This window comes from Mauremys reevesii, linkage group 7 (assembly GCF_016161935.1).
Source record: "Mauremys reevesii isolate NIE-2019 linkage group 7, ASM1616193v1, whole genome shotgun sequence".
In the NCBI taxonomy this organism is placed as follows: Eukaryota; Metazoa; Chordata; order Testudines; family Geoemydidae; genus Mauremys; species Mauremys reevesii.
This window is the reverse complement of record NC_052629.1, coordinates 58,944,282-58,964,034: the sequence shown is the minus strand read 5'-3', so window position 1 is coordinate 58,964,034 and position 19,753 is coordinate 58,944,282. Positions and strand designations below refer to the sequence as shown.

The following is a 19,753-nucleotide window of genomic DNA, read 5'->3' as shown; positions in this document are numbered from 1 at the left end:
ACTTTTTTTTTTAAAGATTGGTTTTACATTAACTATCCGCCAGTCTTCTGATACAGATGCTGATTTAAGCAATAGGTTACATACCACAGTTAGTAGTTCTGCAATTTCATATCTGGAATTCTTTCAGAACTTTTGAGCGAATACCATCTGGTCCTGGTGACTCACTATTGTTTATCAATTTGTTCCAAAACCTCCTTTATTTTCCCTTCAATCTGGGACAGTTCCTTAGGTTTGTCAACTAAAAAGTATGACTCACATGTGGGAACCTCCCTCAGAACCTCTGCAGTGAAGACCAATGCAAAGAATTTGTTTAGCTTCTCTGCAATGGCCTTGTCTTTTGAGTGCTCCTTTAACACCCCGGTCATCCATGACCCCACTGATTGACAAGCTGTCTGCTTCTGATGTACTTACACAAAAACTAACAGCAATTTTTTTTTGTTTTGCTAGTTGCTCTTCAAACTCTTTTTTAGTCTACCTAATTACATTTTTACACAGGGCTTTGGAGCTGGAGCGCGGAGCAGCTCCGGAGCAGTGGAGCTGCAGATTTTTGCCTGGAGCTGGAGCAGAGCCAAGCTTCAAATCCCTGCTTTTACATTTGACTTACCAGGGTTTATGCTCTTTTCGATTTTCCTCAGTAGGATTTGATTTCCAATTTCTAAAGGATGCCTTTTGCCTCTAACAGACTCCGTTTTCTTTTTTTATTTTTTTTTAATAATGTAGTTTGCTGGTTATCATGGTGGCTTTTTTGGTTCTTAGGGATATATATTTAGTTTGAACCTCTATTACGGTATTCAATAGTTTGCAGGCATTTCACCCTTGTGACTGTTCCTTTTAATTGCCATTTAACTAGCTTCCTCATTTTTGTGCTATTCCCCTTTTTCAAGTCAAGGAACTAGCTGAAGCAAATCTCAGCACCATTAGCAATGATCTTTGAGAGCTCATGGAGGGTGGGTGAGATCCCAGAGAACTGGAGAAGGGCAAGTGAATACTTATATTTTAAAAGAGGAATAAATAGGACTCAGGGAACTATGGACCAGTCAGCCTACCTTTGATACCAGGAACAAATTATTCAACAATCAATTTGTAAGCAAATTACATAGAGCCTCCCCTGCTCATAACCAATCTAGGCAAATGTAGTTTTGATGAAATTACTAAGTGGGTGCACAACTCATTGGAAAAAAAAATGTACTCAGAGTAGTTGTCAGTGGTTTACTATCAAACTAGTAGGACTTGTCTAGTGGGATCCCTGAGTTCTGTGTCCTGGCTCTGCTACTAGTCAATATTTGTATTAATGACTTGAATAATGGGGTGGAGAGCATACTTATAAAATCTGCAGATGACAGTACGCTGAGAAGGTCAGTAAGCACCTTGGAGTACAGAATGAGAGTTCAAAATGACTCTGATAATTTGGAGATGTGGTCTGAAATTAACAAAATTAAATTCAGTCGCTGCTTTTAAAACATTAATTTCTCTCAATATTTTAAAACACAATGCATGGCAAATTAAATATTTCATTACTGTGTCTGTGGTTTAAATAATAGTATATAATTAATAACAGTAATAATCAGAGCCCTGAATCAAACCCAGAGGCTATATACAATATACAAATTTGAAGGGTTGGTTGAATCCAAATGCACATCTGGATCTGAATTTTGCAAATGTTCCCTTTTGTTATAATGAGCAAAATCAAAATGTCATTTTATTTGTTCCAACAATTTACATATCTGCTAAACCATCCTGGGTGCTCTGCAATAAAACAAATACAGGTAAAATGAGTCCAGTCGTTAGAAAAATAAATGAATGAATATAGCATAAAGCCACAGATTAAAACCAATGAGGCAGGCTAAAAACCTCTATAAATAAAAAGGTTTTTAAACCTGCTCTAAAAGAGGTCAATGTCATGGTCTTCCTCCAGTCCTTCCTTCCAGAGCCAGTCCACAGCCCTGCATAGAATATACCACTCCATCCATCTCACCCCCTTCTACTCCAGGGGCCAGGAGGGCACAATGGGACCCAGGAGTTCAGAGAGGTATCTGAGGTCCAATTCATTAAGGTCACAGAGAGTCTAAACCAAAATGTAAATCTGAGTCTGTGCCCATCAAGGTTTGTTCTGGGTATATGGCATGTGTACAATCACAGAAGGTCCATCCCCACAGCTCCCTCACAATGTCCTTTTGTATCTGCTCTTTGTACAGCGTTCAGCCAATGAATCCACCATTGTCTATTGGGTCTTTCTGCACACACAGGGGCAGGATGAAGTGTGTGTCCCACTGTAAATTAGACAGCCTCCCCCAACCAATCCAGCAAATGAACTTCCTGCGTTCCATATTAAACCTGATTTTTAATTCCCGATCCCAAGTTGTTAAAGAACAGGCTTTGACTCTTAGCTATTCAGAGACATCATCATTGGACAGACCATCATTGCTTAATACCAGTGAGAGAGGAATCCTGGAACCTGAGCCATTACTTTTATCCAACATACCTTAGATAGATATTTCTTTTCATAGAAATAATAGATTTCTCAGAATACAGAATGGGGTCCATGGTGCTGTGAGAATCCTTATTTTGTGAAAAATAAGGCTGCATCTGTTTGGATAAGCAATGGCACCAGTGCCAGCTCGTACACTGTGACAACTAGTGCTAAGCAAATTGATGTGCCGCCTTAATGCTACAAGATTGAACGCTTCCCCATTGTTTGGTTTTTTTTGCTCTTGCCTTCCCTCAGGAGACAGTTGCTCCTAGCATGACCCCTTTTGCTTTGCACGTCAACTGAAGGAAAATCATCCCTTGATGCACTTGTAAGGACAGATATTGATCTCAAGCATTCTGATGCATATCCAGAGTAACTCTGCAGTCCGCAGAGTTATTCCATCATATGCTTCTGGAATTGACATCAGAATCTGGCCATTGGCCTCTGAGCTTGATCTCTTATACCATGCAAGAGAAAATAGCATGCCTGATGCACTAGCCGTGCAACATGTGCCAAGCCATTTGGCCAGAAATACAGAGAATTTATTATTGACATTTATCACACAGAACATTGATGTATGTCACGGTCTTAGTGCATTTTCTTAATGGTCACATCTATGCCAAATGTATTGATGTTTCTTCAACATATTAGGAGCATAAATATCAACATTTAATTTTTATAAAAGCTTTTCTCTTTTTTTTTTCAAAATCATTTAAAGCCTCTTCTCATAATTCAGGTACCACTCGTTCTCTGCAACAAATGTTTGTTTGCTTGTTTTATATTTAGCTTCATCATTTAGTTTTTAAATGCTTTGAACTGTTGATAAAATGTAGGGTTGTGCATCGGATAGCTCTGTGTGTGTGTGAAAAAGTGGGTTAAAGGTGAACCCAGACAAGGAGGTCTTACTGGTGGGAGAAAAAAGTTGGAGGATCTCACTTGTTAATCAATTCTTGTTGATTAATGGGGCATGTCTAGGGAAAGTTGATATATTGCAAAATGTTACAGGCCATTTTTCACCATGGGCTGAAGTCCAGGTTTTAACTGGTCAAATGGTGGCTGTGTTACTTTTAAAAAATATTAAACATTGAGCTCTCTATTTCAGACATGGACTTAGCCACAATGGTGCATGCCTTCGTGGCCGTTGCAGGGGGTTTGGCTTGTTATGTACTTTATCTGGGAACCATTTCAGTGCTACTTGGCAAAAAGACTTCTCAAAGGTCTTCACGCACCTCCACTGGCAGTCTGTTATCCATTTTGTGCTCCTGTAGGCCTTAGTGGTATCTGAGGGAACTATATCCCAGTATTGCAACTGCAGTCAGTAAAGGTGGAGCTGCTAGCCATCTCACTGTATAATCCTGAAAGGACAAGAGAGAGCTCCTTCTTCATCGATGGTCCATGACTCTTGTAGTCAAACTAAAGAAGATGTATGGCATCCTTCTGCATTGGGCTTTTTGCATGTTGGTTTCCTTTGCAGTTAATGTCCAATGGAAGAGAGCTGCATTTTACTCCTAAGCTTGGAAGTAGGTCTGAATTTTTGCTTTTTCTTTTTTCGTTAACCTTCTCATTGACCATTAGGCCAGTTGACCATTTTAGTTATAATCATTTTCTGTTTTCCATCAGATGCCCAGTGTCTTTGGCATAAATGTAAATATCCATTACTGTCATCCATCATCTCTAACTGAAATAATAAATAGGCCATAGAGCCACACAACCTCTAGATAATATAAAAAAGAAATATTTTGCTACTACTGGGGTTTGAATTCAGTTCTGTTTGGGTTCTTGCACTATCCTCATAGAAGGGTACCTGAGAACCTGTTAATATCTACATAAAGAGATTGATAGTACAGTTTTTGTGGCATTGAAGGGATTCCATCACTGCAATGAAGAAAATAATCCTTTTCTTAATGTGCTGGTTCTGCATTTTCCATCATATCTAGTCTCACTTTAATTCTGAATTATTATCTTGCTGATATATCACTTGAGTCACATGGTATTATTTCTACTTCCTGACTGGATGGCAAACTTTTTTTTTAAATAGGAGAATGACAACTGTCTTAGTGACAATGAAAAGCAAAAGGTCAATAGTGAACACTCGTGTTCATTAATAGCATTATCACTTGTACCAAGGTGCTGCCTAGGATCCTCAGTCATGGACCAGGACCCCATTGTGTTAGGTGCTGTACAAATACAGAACAAAAAGGCAGCCCCTGTCCACAAAGAGCTGACAAGCTTGAAGTACATAAAAACATAACATAACATCCATCTCCACCCTCTGACAAACAGAGGCTAGGGACACCATTCCTTACCCATCCTGGCTAATAGTCATTAATGGACTTAACCTCCATGAATTTATCTAGTTCTCTTTTAAACCCTGTTATAGTCCTAGCCTTCACAACCTCCTTACACAAGGAGTTCCACAGGTTGACTGTGCGCTGTGTGAAGAAGAACTTCCTTTTATTTGTTTTAAACCTGCTGCCCATTAATTTCACTTGGTGGCCCCTAGTTCTTATGTTATGGGAACAAGTAAATAACTTTTCCTTATTCGCTTTCTCCACACCACTCACGATTTTATATACCTCTGTCATATCCCCCGTTAGTCTCCTCTTTTCCAAGCTGAAGAGTCCTAGCCTCTTTAATCTCTCCTCATATGGGACCTGTTCCAAACCCCTAATCATTTTAGTTGCCCTTCTCTGAATCTTGTCTAATGCCAGTATATCTTTTCTGAGATGAGGAGACCACATTTGTATGCAGTATTCAAGATGTGGGCGTACCATGGATTTGTGTAAGGGCAATAAGATCTTCTCCATCTTATTCTCCTAAGTAGGTAAAAATGAATATATTTGTTCATGTACAAACAAAGTGTTTGTATAAATATTAACCATTCCTAAACCATTTGTAAATATAGAATAAAGAGGGGCACAAGCATGACCAAAAAGAACAGTCATTAAGAATTCGAATATGTTCTCAAACACTGCTGGCCAGTATTCAACCAGCTCTACGTTTGAAAATAATTTAATGTACACCCTTTCCATCTTGGATGATGGAAAATTCTTTTAAATGTTTCTGCCCTCACCAGCCAGACACGCTACCATTTCCTAGTGGTTTTAAGTGAATATTATTGTAGCTTGGGGTCTTAAGTCTGAGGTTTTCAATCTGTGGTCTACTACTTATCTTAGCACTTATTTTTATATTGCACTCATCACAGTGGTACTTGAGCACCAATGTACGGGCGCATTCTCCTTCCCTCACAGAAAAGGAGCAGCAGTCATTAATGCTTCCCTCTCCTTGATGATTTTATTAACTGAAGCTTAATTACTTCCATCGCTTTTGAACAGTATAACCTAGTGCTCATTTACTGCCCCAATTATGAAAAATTAGAGGAATTTAAATAAGGATGGATTTGCATGAGTACACAACATGAAGTCAGGCCAGGCCTAATTAAATTCCTCTATCTCCCTCCGCCGCCGCCACCACCACCACCGCCACACTTGGGGCCTGTTTCTTATTTACACTAAAGCCCCTTTACATTACTCTGGCAGTATAAAGTGGCCTTTAACTCAATTACATGCATATCACCTACTATAAGACCCTTTGCACTAGCAGAATGATGTAAAGGGGTCTTAGTGTAAATGAAGATTGCTCCTGATTACTTAAATTAAACAGTCACCTTTAAATTGTCCAATTAGCACTTGATCTAGCTCTTGTTAGAGTCAATGGTAAAACTTCCATTGACTTCAGTGGACCAGAAGAAGGTCTATTGACAGCACTTCCTGTAGTCTCCTCCCTTGCAGTTAGGGCATACATTTTCAAGAGTAACTAGAGATTTGGGATGACTTAGTTTTGGGGTGCCCATCTTGACACACCCTGAAGGGGCCTGATTTTTCAGACAGTGCTGAAGTCCCACCATCTGAAAATGATTTAACATTTCTCAAATTGAGCATCCAAACTAACTGGCCACTCTTTAAAAAGTTGACCTGACCGTTTTCAAAATAAATAGTCTAAGAGGATTTGCCAAGGGAAAATAGGCTGAATCTTTTGGACAAACCATCATCCGCTGAAATTCATCATTCTAGTAGCCTTGCCTGACCCGTAAATGGGTGCTCTGCAGTTGTTTGCAACAGAATTTACTGTAGAGAGATGTTGCCTCATTATTTTATTCCTGACTGCTTTCCATATGGTGGGATGTTAAGAAATTGCTTTTTCTGCCCTCTGCCAATAAATGACCTGCTTTAACCAAGCAATCTGAAATGAATCATAACACTGTCAGTATGTGCACTAGCAATTACTAAGAAGCTCAACACTGTGAGACTATCTGTAGCAATGTTTGTTCTTCATTTCCAAATGCAGAGACTACACTATTTTTTTTTTGTCATTTGAATGGATGAAGCAGACATTATTACCTAATAATCAGGTGATGTTGGGGATAAATGTCAATGCAACACTCCACCTGTTCCCATTTCACCCTAACTTCTGATCTTGCCATGGAAGCCACAGAGGATATAACAGGGTGGCAGATTATAGGGCCCTGATTGACTCAGCAGGAGCATTCTGCATGCCTATTCTGAGTCAGGTGCATTAAGTCTACACAGAGATTCAGAAGTAGCTTAGCTTAGTCATGCCAACAGGTGATCTCTAATGCTAACCAAGAACTAAACATGATTGATGGGTCCCACTCAGAAGCAGAGAGGACTTGGGGCTGAGATAGAGGGAAAAACTTAAGAGCAATGACATTTGAGGGGAAGGCTTAGGCTGGTGTGTATGGTGGTGTTTAATATCAGTAAACAACAAAGCCAAACCTGAGGAATAGAGTAAGGATGGACAAGTCATGGTGAACATATACTCTGTTGAAAGTAGGGTGGGAACTCCACCTCCTTGCAGGGAATTTTGACACTGACTTTAGTGATAACAGGTTCAAGTCCTAAAGGTATGGATATATCATAAAGAGTCATGTGGGGAGTGAGGAGGGTGGGGCAGGACCTTCCTTTGACTGGAAAACTCTGTGTTTCCATGAGGAATTCTGTGTAGCAAATAAATTATCACATTATAACCGTTCTTCTAAAGTTAAAACGAAGTTGGTGCTCAGACACAGGAGGGTGTCTGCTTTCCTTTCCCTTTTCCTGGAGGGGAACCAGCCAGTACAGGTCAGGGATTCAAGGGAGAGGATAGGAGAGGCAGAATATCTCCAGTACTCCCTATTCCCGCCCCCCAACCCTAACCCTTGGCTGCACAACCACCCAAGGAAGGACTGGGACAAACAGGTGCAAGCTAGCTCTTCATGTTTTTGTTTGTATAGAGTCGGTTTCTTCTGGCTTTGGTGTATGGAGACAAATGACTGGAACAGCTCATTGTTATCAATAAATGTGTGTTTTTAGACTCCAGAGAATGCAAACCTTGTATTGACTGCCCCATCACACTTAACTTCACCAGTGGGTTGGCAAGACAGACTCAAATCTTCGTCTCCAAATCCAACCCTAAAACTTTGACCTCCTGGTCAGAGCCAAAACCAGAACAGAAGAGGTCTCTTTTCCAGATTCTGTTAAGACTCTGTCCAGCTGATTTTTGTCAAAAGTTTTGCCACATTGATCTTACGAAATGTCTGCCTGGTGGGCCAAAAGCATGTGAGAACAGCTTGTAAGATTTCAGTGTCATTGAACCTGAATTTAAACTCTAGTCCCAATCTAATTTGGATCTGGAGTCAAATTTGGTCTCAGTCCAACACTCTTACTCTCACACACTGTCTACTGATTTAAAAACTTAAAATAATTTTGTTTTTAAAGAAAAAGTGAAGTAAGCTAGTGTCTTCCATGTAGGTCTGGCTGTTAGGCTTTTAATTCAAATTCTTGTTCTAAATATTGAGTGCTGCTATAGAGTGATGGAGTTCATGTTTACTTTCTTTGAGTCTTCAGTTTGGAAAGTGGTGACTGGATCCTATCCCTCCCACCAAGACAGTACAATAAATTCAGGGCACCTTCTCAAAGCAGTGTGACCAAACCCCAATATTTTAATAAATTTAGTACATGTGCCTTCTGTGCATCCTTTAAAAAATGCAAATGTATTATAGTAGTAATAAAAGTAGCTAGGTGTTGTGATACTTAATGTTCTGAGTGCTTTTAAAATGAGCTGTTTCCAAAGTTATGGAGAATTGAATGGAAAGTTTGCCTCAAGAGATGCAATCAACAGCTTTGTTTCACTTTGAGAAATATACCTAAAATACTATGGGATGAGTTAGTTTTGAAAACAACTTGGGAGCCAAGAAAAATGATCTAAGAAACTGTGTGTGGGGAAAGCTAATAAATTACACTGGTACAACTCACTTTTCCCCCCTCTAAACCTTATTTAGTCACCTCTCGGGCTTATAAGGGATCTCTCTAATGTTAAATAAATGGAAATATGGTGGCTCACCAGCATGAATTAAGGAAAAACTGGAAAGTCTACATACAACAGCCTGATTTGAAGAAATTCCAAAGAGCAAACTAGAGCGTAATTGTACCACATGAGAAAATAGACGATCGTCATTAAACGAGACAATATCCTGGTCGCCATGTATTATAACACATTAAATGGTATCGTGACCCATGACTTTACTGAAAGTCAGTGGAGTACAGTGGACTTACAGCCTGTTTCAAAGCCCATTTATGTTAATGGAAAGATTCCTATTGAGTTCAGTGGACTTTGGATCAGGCTTTCACTCTCTGGCATGCTAGTATATTTTGTGATCTACTTGCATGACTACATGATTCAAGAGAGCAGTACATTGAATGCATTGTGACATGTCTAGCTGTTTTGGCTTGCCTCCTTCAACACTGATGTGGGTATGTTGCGTCGCAGTGCCTCTCAGGCGGGCACAGACAGAGCCCAACAATCAATGTGATTGGTAGCAAAGTCATTTATTTCTCTCCAGCATGCTCTTATATACAATTATGGCAGGCAAATCAAGCAATTGCTAATTGGTTAATAAAATACACACAGGCACAGCTACAACTTCATAGGGTAATTATCATCCTGTACAACTTTCTGATTTATTATCCTGTTTACTGTCTGCTGGCAGATGAGAACCAGCCCAAGGCCAGCGTCCTTGAAGCCTAAACAACTCAGCTTTCACATACCCATCTGCCAAGTTCCCACATGGATACTTAGGTGAAAAGCACCTGTGATTTTTTTTCATTAAACTTTAGTCCGTTATGTGTATATATGAAAACAAATGTGTGTGTTGCATGAGAAATGACCACCAGAAATTGATACATAAGAAGTCATTTAATCAAGACTTCAAAATATAGTGGCATGCCGTTCCATAAACCCATTGTGACAGAAGGAGAATCATTTGAGGCAGGGGAACATAGTAAACTCTTCCAGAGCTGGATCCAGATGCAAAGCTGATGTTTGTGGAACTCTCAGCTGTATTTTCCTCAATGGAAATCCATTATTTTGAGCATTGCTAACTTTTTTTTTTCCCTTTAATCCCAAAATTTGATAGGCCAGTCTGGGCAGAGTACTTGCATGATCATGTTTCCAAGACTGTGTGACCTGAAATTTCCATTAACTATGTAGCTTTCCCTCAGAGTATTTCAGTTTAAAGAGGTTTTGTAAAATTGTATAATCCATTTTGTCCACAGATTTTTCTCTTGGTGAAAATGGTCAATAAATTTAATTGTCAAAAAGTACCTTCCCTCTGATATCATACTGTCTCTTTGCCAAGCTTCAGAAATAACAAGCCATCATGTTTTCAAGTTCTTCTTACTCCCATATTCTACCCAATTGTATTCATGTCTAATAAAAAAGGTGGGTTTGATAATGGATAAGGTCAAATGGGGAAAGTTCCAGGTCCTGGTTTTAATTCTAAAATTACACTGATATAAAAGCAGTGTAACACAGTCGTTGGTCTTGCTTATTGACTCTAATGATGAGACTTCCATTCTCCTCGGAGAAAGTGTTTACTTGCTTTGCACAGGTAATATTTCCTCTAGTCTCATATTGTCCTAACAAATTAATTAGACACAGAACCACTTCTGTATCTAAACAAAATAGACTGGGGATTAACCTCATGCTTCAAGGTTTAAAACAGTCTCTGACTATTAGGAATTAGGATGAGACCTTCATGGGATAATGTATCTTCAGCTGAAGCATCTGCTGCTGGCCCTTGTTGGAAGCAGGATACTGAAGTAGATGGACCATGAGTCTGAGCCAGTATGGCAATTTTGGTATACATTACAGAATAATTTGGGTCACATACTCAACTATGACACAGCACCAAAGGAGCTACACCAATCTACGTTGGGTAAGGGTCTGGTCCATTAGCTTTGTTTCTAATAAATGTTAATTACAACGGTGGACTTTGGTTTTAATTCAAGCACTATTGTTTCTAGGAGGGATCTGAATTCTACAGTCTGCACAATTCTCATCTGTATCTTCCTCTTAGATTCTTGCTAGTTCTACTGACACTGGAAAATATCAAGCTCTCAATGTATCATCTCATGTACCGCCAATTTAAATTGTGGGAGAAAGACTAAGGATTTTTAGTGAAATTCAAAGCAATATCCCTTCTGTTTAAAAAGAACAGTGGAGTCGTAATCATTTCTTTTTATTTTATTTTCTTCTTTCAAGATGAGGCCCATTTTAAAAAATTGTTGATGCCAGGCCTGGTAAATCTTGAACAGCCCTATGAAATTTAGTCCTTTGTAATTCAGTAATGAGGGGTTAGTTATTAGCCATGCTACTTTCAGCCATTTCTAGCACATGTAATTATTAGTTCATTCCTTTTCCATAATGAATAAAAGGAAACCTCAGGAACCAGAGAGGCTGATGTAATGAGTCAATACAATATTGTAGTAGCAAGAATATTACTGAAGTGATCTGTGATGAATCAGCTATCATGAGAATGCACTCTTACCCATCAGTGACAGGCATAGATACCCATTATAGAGGACAGTTCTCTGGATGGCTCATTTTTCCCCCAGAGCACCTATGGTTGCCAAGCAAGAAGTGCTCTGTAAAGATCCTTTGGAACGTTTCAGGAACATTAGTGTCCAAAGGCATTATGTTATACTCAGAGGCCCTGTCAGATGGTGAATGCAGTATTCTATCCATGGTTTGGAGGAACTTCTACTCGTCAGTAGGCACTGTCCAGGCTGGAGAACCAACAGGCCTCCTCCAGCAATTCTGGAATCTCCTCAGTCTTAGGAATGAGAGATCTCTCACTGTAATGTCATCCAGCCATTGATTGTCCACACGCATCTGTGTCCCTCCATATTTCTTCCTTATTGAGACTGTGGGTACAGTCATGGGCTCATGGAGGGCTACATGATACCTCTTTCCACTATCTGTTGCAGTTGTTTGCTGACCTCTGCTTAGTGGTGGACTGGGATCCTCCATGGTCCCGATATGAAACTTGGTATTTCCAATCTGTCCATTGCTATGTCAGCCCCGTGCATTGCAGTAATTGTCTAGCAAGATTCTGAGCTGCTCTCAGTAGCTTGAGTGAAAAACACCCTCCTCCTCAACCCCAAATCCCCAAGATCTTCTCTTCCCCACACTTGTTTCATTCCCATATTTAGTCTGTTTCAGCGTCTCCCTCCTTTCCAGTGCCTTGCTGTGCTGCTAGTACTTCGGGCACTACAGAAATACACTGGTAGCCAGCTGTCAGAGAGCATAATCAAAATGACTGATGGATTTGTCTTTACCCTGTGTCCAGTGGTTGAAGGCCGCTCAGTTTCACTCAGTCTGTGGGTTGGTCCAGAGACCACTATATGGCACCTCTGACAGGCATATACCCCTTGGGTATCCTGTGTCCATCCTTCAAATGCCTCCTGTGGGTTTTGTCTTGGAGCAGCAGACCAAGAAAGGTCATCTTGGTGGCCTCATTCTAGCCACTTATTCTTGCAGTTTGTTCAGAATGGTTGGTCCAGTTGGCTCAGTTCAGCCATCCCCAATATATCTTTTGGGCATGAAAATGGGCCACCACATTTCCCCCACACATACACCTGCCCATCTCCTCCTGCAGGAGGGACACTTGGGAACACTTTGCTTATCTGAGTTGTTCATTTCCATCTCTCTGTCACTTAATAGCTATGGCTCTTGCACCATAAACTCTACCAGCCAATACCACTAAATGGTCTCATCCCACCTGGAATGTGACAGTATCTTCTACTTCCAGCTGTGTATTTAATACAGCTCAGTGTTGCGGTGCACCAAAGCTCATAAAATACACAGGAGTGCTAGGTGGACCATGACTCTAGGTCACTAGGGAAGGTGTTGTATGGAATGGGAGCTTTGACCAGATCCTGCAAAGTATTTAGGTGCCTAACATCCGTTGATTTCAGGAAGAGTTAGGTGCCCAAATACTATCGAGGATCTGGTCCTTCCTGCTTGGCAGACTCATTAGAGACAGTTCAGCACAGCAGAGAAATTCCACCCATCAATTAGTGTACTCTGCCAAATCCAGTGGTCCCACACAGCATGAGGCTCAACCAGCTGCTTTGTAACCCCTCTGTTTGACTCTGAATTTCAGGCTTGAGATAAGGGTTGAATAATCCACTGGGATGCAGGAAAAAGCTTTGGGTTGTGTTGCAGGAGATGTTCAAAGTAAGGAAGAACCCCATTCTCAGGGGAGCTCTTATGGGTTCAGGCAGCAGAGTTATGTTTACCATTCTTCACTTTATAATAATTTTTTATGAGCTGGAGTGCTATGAAGAGCTTCTCCTCTTCTTTCTCCCACCGATTATGTAAGAGTACAATCAAATCCTTGTCTAGCTGGAAAGGCCAGAAACGGGACACACTGGGTGTCACCCTATGGAAATAAACCCCTGAAGCCTTCACTGTTTCTTTGGTTTGGTTTTTTGTTTGTTTGAGAAACCCTTGTAGGAAAGTGAATAGCCCCAAAACAAGGCAGTAGATAAAACCATAAATTAGTAACTGCTTACAGCTGATTTAGGTTTCAGAGTAGCAGCCATGTTAGTCTGTATCCGCAAAAAGAACAGGCGTACTTGTGGCACCTTAGAGACTAACAAATTTATTTCAGCATGAGCTTTCGTGAGCTACAGCTCACTTCTTCAGATGCATAGAATGGAACACACAGACAGGAGATATTTAACACATACAGAGAACATGAAAAGGTGGAAGTATCATACCTTTTCATGTTCTCTGTATGTGTTAAATGTCTCCTGTCTGTGTGTTCCAGTCTATGCATCCGAAGAAGTGAGCTGTAGCTCACGAAAGCTCATGCTGAAATAAATTTGTTAGTCTCTAAGGTGCCACAAGTACTCCTGTTCTTTTTGCTGATTTAGGGTTATCCACAGGAACAGAGGAATGTCAGAGACTCTTGGAGATCTCTAGGAATTATAAAAGGGCCATTTGTAGAACTGAGGGAGAAGTGTGTGACTGAGTAGAGCAGATATGTCTCTGGACTCCAGTTTTGTAGTAGTAGATGCTTATGTGAAGATGTTAGCTATGATACATTCAGTATCTCTAGATATTTTCTTTGATTTCAGTATTCTACTAACATTATCTGTCTAAAATACAGTAGCTTGAGATCTGTAAGGGTGTACATCTATGTTGCATACCCCTTATGGTGGTGTATAGAGTACAGACACTGCACATGCAGCCCCAGCTTGGGTGTAGATAGCAGTGTAGATGGTGAGTCACTACTTAGGTTGGTAAAGGTTTGGCTGAACCTTATGGGTATGTACCCTACACGGCTCTGTACAACCCCAAGCAGCACCTCTCCCATCTACACAGCTAAAAATATCAATGTAGTGTCCTGCTGCAAAGCCTTCCCCCACCACGGTGAGATGCCAGAGCTTTCCCTCACCACAGCGAAAGGCTCCAGCAGTGGAGAAAGACTCTTTCCCTACCACCGCTCTCGTGCAAGAGCCTTTCATGTGTGTGGATGCAGCTTGCCTTTCACTGCAGTGTGTAGCCACATGTATCCCACACGCTGCCCACCAGTGGTGTGCTGTAGACATACCCTGAGTTTTGTAATAGTCTGTCAGGAGCTACCTGTAGCTTAGCTAGGCTTGCTCACACCTGTAAATTCAAAGTGAAATTAAACCAAAGCTGCTAAAGTTTGCTTGTTTTCATGTCAACATTTTGTATAACTGCTGTTTTGGGTGGTTCTGACAAAGACTGTAAATTCCACCAGGAAACTCAAGAATGGGTTTGCTTAAACATACGCTAGCTTTGCCTGATGCGCCATTTGTCATTTTTGTGATTGTTTTAGTCCAAAGTTGGGCCAAGCTTCACATTTATAGTCAAACTCTAATCCAGCCAAATGTTACCTGTTTGGATTTTATGACAGTCTTTCACAGCTCTCTCGTTTAATTTCTACATGCCACTGATAGAGAGAGGATGAAAGTTCATTCTCTAAATGATACAGTCCAAGTGCTAATATTTGAAGGTAATTAATAAAAACACCCTTAAGGTGAGGAGTAGAAGTTAGACAATTGAAATATTATGCTCAAAACTTTTATAGAATACATAGAGTGAAAAAAGGCACTCTTTTTGCTTTAAAAGCTGAATAGTTGTCATGTATGGTACAGTAATAGGAAAGAACAGCGACTGGCAGCCACTCAGACATAATACAAATGGATTTAGGAGGTAATCAAATATATTTATGAAATTGGAGAAAATCTAGTTAGAAAGAAAGAAGGTGGTCGGTCAGCCAAAATGGGACAAGGCATGGTAAACCACAACTTCTTATTAACCCTCCATGTTCATGACCCTTCAGTGGAATAAAATGCAAATTGTTTCTAGGGAATGTTGTGTTACTTTTTATTTCTAATATTTAGACTCTTAGAAAACCACAGTGAGAGCAGGGGATTGAGAGTCAAGGGACTCAGATTCTGTTTACTCAAGGCTGATGAGATGTGACAGTGCATAGCTGAAACTGGCACGTAAGAGTGAACTCGGAACTAGAATCTATTTGACAGCAGCAGAAAAAGTTCGTAATATGTTTAATTCAAGGCAAACAGTCAGTGCCTTTCCTGAAAAGCCTCCACTGATTCTAGTTCCCACCCTGCCACTGACTCTCTGATCATATTTAACCTCTCTGTGCCTGTTTCTTCAGACCTACTTCTGTAAAATGCTTTGAGATCCTTGGATGAAAAGTGGTACAGAATATCTTTCGGCTTACCTACTTCCCTCCAATGCATGGATGATGCCCTTACTGAAGATATTGTGGGGTCCAGACATCTCGCGTTTCATCTGTGACATTAAATTGCATTTGCCATTTGCAGGCCTTGTCTCCTAAAATCCTGATTCCCATTCAGTGTTTGTTGTTGTTCTAAACTGTATATATAGCAAACATCTTGAATGTTGGTATCCTTATAACTTTACACCTCTGTCATACTTCTAATCCTTTTGGTTAAATCATGGTTGTATATTACGAACAGGAGAGGTCCTTAGGTTGACCTGATATTACACTCCTTTTAATCTCTTACCAAGAAAGCTGCTGCTAAAAGTAATTCTGAGGCAATTTCCTATCAAACAAGCAGTCTTATCCCCAGCTTAATGACTCCATACCTTAGCCAATAATCTCTGGTGTGGAACTAAATATCAGATGCTTTTAGAAAATCAAAGTATACAATATGCTTCCCTTGTCTACCGTAGCAGCTATATCACTGGAAAGAAAAATCTCTACAAAGTTAGTTAAGCATGACCTCCCTCACATAATAAACCAATCCTGACTGGCTGCTAAGTGATGGCTTCAAGGTGCTCTTTCATTCAGTCTTGGAAAATTATTGGGGACAATTTTACTATGACAAATGTATAATGGACTTGTTTATGTTCATTAGGTGTAGCTGATGTGTTCTTTGGTTTCCTTTTTTTAAGTGTTTTTGTTTTGATGCTTTACTGTTCTCTGTGCTCTGTTCTGAAATTAGAAAATGGTTATAGCACAGATTTTTAAATTAGCATCCTTAAATATGCCCACAAAATTTGCTGTTACTTCACCAGATGCATCTTTCCCCATTAAACTGCAGTTACCACATATAAACACTCATTTTGCATGTGCACAAAATGTAGAAATATACACTTATGAGTTTTTCAGGAAGGCCCAATGTAAAATTTGCCAAATGATTAAAGGCAAACTTTTTCTAATCTCCTAATGGGTATATGGTATCTAAGGGTATGTCTACACTGCAAAGTTGTCGACAAAACTTTTCTCTTTCACGGGTACTTAAAGCCCCCCTGCGAAAGACAAAAGTTTTGCCGACGCAAGTGGCAGCGTGAATGCGGCTTTGTCGACAGGAGCACTCTCTCCTGCCAACAAAGCTAACGCCGCTCATGGGGCTGGAAGTATTTTGATGGCAAAAGTGCAGGGTGTAGATAAGTCTTGAGTCTACTGTAACTTTGTTCACCTTAAGAAGTTATATGAGTCTGTAACGATGCAAGACTCACCGCTGCGGCACCCCCTGCAGTCACCTAGGGAATTGGTTTTCCAGCCTCCAAGCGCCCCCTGTCAGCCAGTGTCTCGCCTTTCACTGGCCCCCGTGTCCCTCATGGACCCTGGTGCCCCTTTCTTTTGGGAGCTGCCCCCTGGCAGTACCCCCCATGGGTTTCTGGGTCTCCCCACCCAGGGGAACCCCCACCCACTATACCCACCTCACCTCAGTATAAAGCTACTGCCAGTCACCATCTAGCCCCCGTTCACTGGGGCAGACTGCAGTCTGTAAAGGCCACTCATCACAGACAAGGGGGGGTTGGACCTGTTGCCTCCACCTACCCTTGGGCTGCCTCCTGCACCCCCCGTACCTATTTGGCCTTGCAGGAGGCCGGCAGCCTGGGGAGTTGCTAGGCAGGAGCTGCCCAGCTCCTCTCGCCTTTCCCCCGCCCTGCTCCACTTCAGGTACCCTGGTACACTCCCCAGCAGCCAGGCCCGTCTCCCCCCCACACACACAGCTACAGGAGAGACTCTTACCCTTTGGCTCACAGCCCTTTTATAAGGGCTAGCTGAGATCTGTTTGGGGTGTGGCCGCAGCTGTGCCTGCTTCCCCAGTCAGCCTGAGAGCTGCTTGCCCCAGCCACAGCCCTTTCCTGGGCTGTTTTAAACCCCTCAGGGCAGGAGCGGGTGACCACCCCACTACAGAGTCTCACTACACCAAGGGCATCTGTATTCAAAGACGACCCTGGCTGTGGATCTCCACAATTCTGCATGGACATGGAGTCCACACCATCTGGATGGCTCCACCACTTCTTCCTGGGACTGTCCCCTGGATATGGCATCTGCCCATGTTCAGGAAACAGAGCAACAGGCATGGTGCTACTTGTGGAGGAAGATGGTACTCACTGTGAGGGTGCTACAATGTAGCCCACAGTGAATTTATTCAAAAATTGAAATGAATATTTGTGGGAAATTTGTTGCACTTGTTCACCCAGATTTCATTGTATTGCAAGCTTATGGGGTGTGTAAGCTATTTTTTCCGCATCTGAGGCCAAATCTTAGTAGGTGGTGACACAAGAAAACTCCAGTATCAGTGAAGTTTCCCCTTATCAAACTGAGACAAAATATTAAAGAGAGAGGAAAACAAAGTGACCTCCCACTGACTGGGGGAATTACAGAAAGAATGTTCTGTATGTATAGGCCTCTGTCCAGGAAAAATCCAGTATAGGCCTCTGTGTGATGTCACAAGAGAACTCCAATAGCAGTAAAACAAATACATTTCAGCTTGTTTAAGGCCAAATATAAAATAAAAATAAGATGGTTTCCATGGTAATTTTAAAAAGGAAATAAATATGAGGCCAGTTCTTGTCAGTCAAACACAGGGACTAAGCAGGAAATAATTTTTTTTCCCCACTAGATGGTTCATGGTCTCAAGTGACATAAGAATGGCCATATTGCATCAGACCAATGGTCCATCTAGCCTGGTATACTGTTCTCTGTTCATTCTCTCTGAAGCATCTCGCACTGGCCACTCTCAGAACAGGGCAGTTTTGAGTGATCCACCCCCTGTTGTCCAGTCCCAGCTTCTGGCAGTTGGATGTTCAGGGATACATATGCAGCCTTTATCTATGAGATACCATCTGAAAACTACTCCTGCTGAACTGTGGTGACCCTTCTGGTTGCACAGAATGGTCTCAAAGAACCAGTATTATAAGAGAAACGCCATGTAATTTCTATTCTGTGATCTATCCCAACAACCATGCACACACAAATATACCAGGAACAGCTTGAAATATTTGTGGGTACCCAGCTAGAGCAAAAATATAATCCTCAACGTTGCCACAGTTAATAGGCACAAATGTCAGACTCAAACTAAATCTGATTTGGAGTACCCTGGTGGCTTGAATTTAACAATTTATACTGCAGCAGTGAATCCAGGAGTAGTTTCCAGGCTAGTATTAAATGGCCAATTTTATTTGTTTAATGTGCAGATATGACCAAGTGATATGTGGGATTCCACAATTATTTCTTCTCAATGGCTTCCATATCAAATTTGTTCCATTCCAAAGTTCTTTCCTAATTGCCCAGTTCTGCAAACTCAGCCTAGAATCTGAAAAACAAACTGTGTTCATTCTGCAGTCAGATCTCAGCTGGCAGTTCCTTTTGGGGTGGGAGACGGAACCAAATCCAGCTTACTTGTCCATAGTTGTCTTGGCTCTGCATGGCGAATGAGTAAAATTGTGTTTTCTCAGTTATCTCTCAAAACTCAGGAGTAAAATCATCTTTTCTCACTTATTACTCAAAGTAATATAGGGAGCAGAATATTGTGCATGTAATGTGCCATGTTTGCATATTTGCTTTCTTGACTATTGCTATACTTTCCTAGTCTACTTTTCAGAGAAATACATTGACTGAAAGAAAGTATGTAAGGGAAGACTGAGCAAAATCTAAGCACAACTCTAGTACTCAATAGCATCAGTGAATGGGGAGATGGGAGAGGAGTTATTCAAATAAAAGCATCATAAGAAAGATGGTATTTTAAATAAATGTAGCATGGAAAATCAAGTGTTTGCTTGATTTTCAGTGGTGTCATTTTAAGCACTGGCACCCTCTGAATACTTCCCGACTCACTACTCTTCTGCTCATATGGGACAGTTATTGTAGAGGAAGTGTTAATAGTATGGATTTACCCATTAAAACTAGTGAGCAGTACATTTGAAAGCTGTGAGCATTTATCACTTTGATGGTGATCTCTCCGAATTTGTCATCTTGCCAATTCCATCCAACGGGAACCTCTGTTCCTGCTGCTGTTGCGTACTAACCAGAATGATGTCGGTGCTGGCACATAAAGCTGCAAAAAGTTCTTTCTCAGCCTCCTCTGTTTCTCCTTCCATGTGGGTCCCATGCATAGC

General features: G+C 41.0%; 1 long non-coding RNA gene across 1 annotated transcript in view; it reads left to right on the top strand.

Moving 5' to 3' along the window:
• LOC120369271 overlaps positions 1–16,206 on the top strand; it is a 61,699-nt gene extending 45,493 nt beyond the window's left edge. Inside the window, exon 4 of the long non-coding RNA XR_005583024.1 lies at positions 15,528–16,206. This is a non-coding gene — a long non-coding RNA (uncharacterized LOC120369271). The remainder of the gene's footprint in view (positions 1–15,527) is intronic.
• Positions 16,207–19,753: the final 3,547 nt, after the last annotated feature.